Source organism: Sciurus vulgaris, assembly GCF_902686455.1.
Source record: "Sciurus vulgaris genome assembly, chromosome: 6".
Classification (NCBI taxonomy): domain Eukaryota; kingdom Metazoa; phylum Chordata; class Mammalia; order Rodentia; family Sciuridae; genus Sciurus; species Sciurus vulgaris.
In genome coordinates this window covers 37,836,487-37,839,205 of record NC_136466.1, presented here as the reverse complement: position 1 = coordinate 37,839,205, position 2,719 = coordinate 37,836,487, and the positions used below count along the sequence as shown (strand labels likewise).

The 2,719-nt window shown below is 54.3% G+C and overlaps 1 pseudogene across 1 annotated transcript; it reads right to left on the bottom strand.

Moving 5' to 3' along the window:
• Window positions 1–603: 603 nt before the first annotated feature.
• On the bottom strand, window positions 604–1,934 carry LOC306663420 (G patch domain-containing protein 4-like; annotated as a pseudogene). Its single transcript, XR_013766673.1, has 2 exons — window positions 1,521–1,934; window positions 604–1,304 (listed from the first exon to the last, which is right to left on the bottom strand). The product of XR_013766673.1 is annotated as a G patch domain-containing protein 4-like (transcript).
• Between the last annotated feature and the right edge of the window lie 785 nt (window positions 1,935–2,719).

Genomic DNA, 2,719 nt, shown 5'->3' with positions numbered 1-2,719 from the left:
AAAACCAAGACATTTCTCATAAGTCTACATTTGGGCTTCTTTTGGTAGGGATGCACCTATCTATATTCCTGTTCCCATAGCCCCTATACACCTTGTTCCTTGGCTGCGTGGCTCCTGGAAGCACTTGAGTTCATGATCTCTGGGTCAGAGGCTGCAGGGGGGACTATGTCCACTCCCTTAACTAAGATATGGCTGTCTCCAGCAGAAGACTGCTATTCCAGAAAGCTCAGTTTCCTCTTTGGGAGGGACTCTTCATGTAGGACTTTGCCCCAGGTCTCTGAGGCTACAACTGAAAAGTAACTGAGCCCCACCTTTAACAGAACTTCAGTCTCTCTTGTTCCGTTTCTTCTTTTTGGTGCTTCTGTCAGTGTTGACTCTAGTTCCTTCCTCCCCTGGTTGCTGCCACCTCCTCTTCTCACCTGCTCCGTATTTCCCCGGTCCTGCCATCATGGACTTCACAGCTTACATCCAAGACCACCTCCTCCTCCTTACACTGCTGTCTTGTCTTCTTTCTTCTGCTGCTTCCTTTACTGTGTGCTATGCTTTCTGCTTCCCTGGCCTCACCCTCTAGAGCAGCCTCCTCCTCTTCCTCATCATCCATGTTCAAGTCCTCCTCACGCTGCTGCTTTGCTTGTCTCTGCTGCATCGATCACCGTGTGCTCTGTTTGCCACCTCCTTTCTCCCAACACCACTTGCATGATCCTTGCCGCTTCCTTCTCTACCCAACACCACGGTCTGCTCCTCCACCTCTCCCCTTCACAGTGCTGCCTCTTCTTTTTCTTAAGATGCTGGTGGGCTTGCTCTCTGCTCTTTAATTCCTCGAGTCCACTTGTTCTTGCAGCCTCTTCCTCTTCACTCCTTACAGTTGTTCCCCCTCTCTCATCTGAGACCTCTTCCTTGTGATGTTGTCTTTTCTTCTTTTTGCTTTTCCTAATGCTGGGCCTAGTGTGTTCTGGGTGTTCCTCATCCACATTCCTCTCAGTTGCTCTACACTCTTCTTCCTCTTTCTGTTTCCTTTTCTTTTTCCTTTTTTGGGGAGCTTACTTTCAGACTGTGGTTGAGAGGTCTCAAAGTCCTGGCCTTTAAGATGAGCCAGGAAGGCCTGCTCCTGGGCCTCTAGTGAGCAAGCTTGGCCTTCATTGTGATCCCAAGATGTGCAGCCTTGTGTGCTGTTCGCCCCTCGCAGGCTTGGAGCAGCATCTCATCAGTCAGAATTTTGGAGGCATGGGCCCTTGGCTGTCATCATCACTGTGGTTCTCCAAGTTTTTGTCTGGTTTCTCTTCACCCGAAGTCAGCGTGGCTGTCTAGGAGGGACGAAGGGGGTGGACATGGCCCACTCAACACCACTACCATCCCTCTTTCTTTGTGGAAGCCTCCCAGGAATCCGCAGCCCTAGGCAGGAATTTGCCAGCCCCCGATTGCTCCTCGTAGAGCCACAGAGGCGTGGGAGCCTGCATATTTCAACCTGGATAGAAGGTGGACTCAGCTGCTGGAAGTAGAGCAACCTCTGGCTCAGCTGCCTTCACAAACTTCTGATACAGCATGTTAGGCTTGGGATGATTATGATGAGTGGTCTCCTTGGAAAGGTGTCTTATCTGAACTCCGTCCTGCCCAGTTTCCACTACCAAGTTGGCTGCAGTCTTATTGAAGAGCTCATTCCACCAGTTGTTTGTGAACTCCTTGGCAGGGTCGTGTCCCACCCCATGAGTGTCTTGCTTCAGTGTCACCTTGATGGCCTGGGTGATGCCATTCTCCTTCCGGCCTAGGCCTTTGCCTTGAGTCCATCCATGCTTTAGCAGCTGCTCCTCAGCAAACTTCATCCCACGACTCTTGACCTCTGGGGTGAAGCTCATGGTGGGCAAAGAGGCTCAGCTTTCACCACAGGAGAGATGACATCACCCGTCATTGAGAGGTGCTCTCCGCCGAAACATGTGCCACCCTCAGTGTGACGCAAATTGAAAGTGAAATTCACACTATTTGAAAAAGGCAGAGGCGGGAGCACGCTGCATGCCGGGATTTGTAGTCCTTTCTGGGGCGGCCACAGTGCGCCTGCGCAGACGGGCGGGGCGCTTTTCCAAGCGCATGCGTGAGGCGGCGGCGCCAGGACTGATTGCGCCCAGCTGGTGGCGGTGGAACCGGCTGAAACCTCGGCATGGCGGTGCCCGGCAGCCATGGGGCCCTCGGCGCTGGGTCAGAGTGGCCCAGGCACTATGGCCCCCTGGTGCTCGGTGAGCAGTGGCCCGTCGCGCTATGTGCTCGGGATGCAGGAGTTTTCCGGGGCCACAGCAAGACGCGCGAGTTCCCGGCTCACAGTGCCAAGGTGCATTCAGTGGCCTGGAGCTGCGACGGGCGTCGCTTAGCCTCCGGATCTTTCGACAAGACGGCCAGTGTCTTTTTGCTGGAGAAGGACCGATTGGTGAGCTACTGGGGCCCGACCCTGACCTGGGAGGGGGCTGTGGTGGAGCGAGGTGTGGTGAGGGAGAGAATGGGGGTTGAGGGGCAGAAGGGTGGAATGGAGAATGACTGGAGCACAGGGAGGAAGGTATGTGGTGAGGAGAAAGAGTACTTGGGAATGTGGACGGGCTGGGGTCGCCAGGGGGTAAGGATGGGGGAGGGGATGAGGGGAAGACTCATGTTGGGGGAAGTGTGTGTGTGTGTAGGTGTGTTGATGAGGGGGGTGCACTTGATGAAGACTGGTGTTGAGCAGGATGGATGCGAA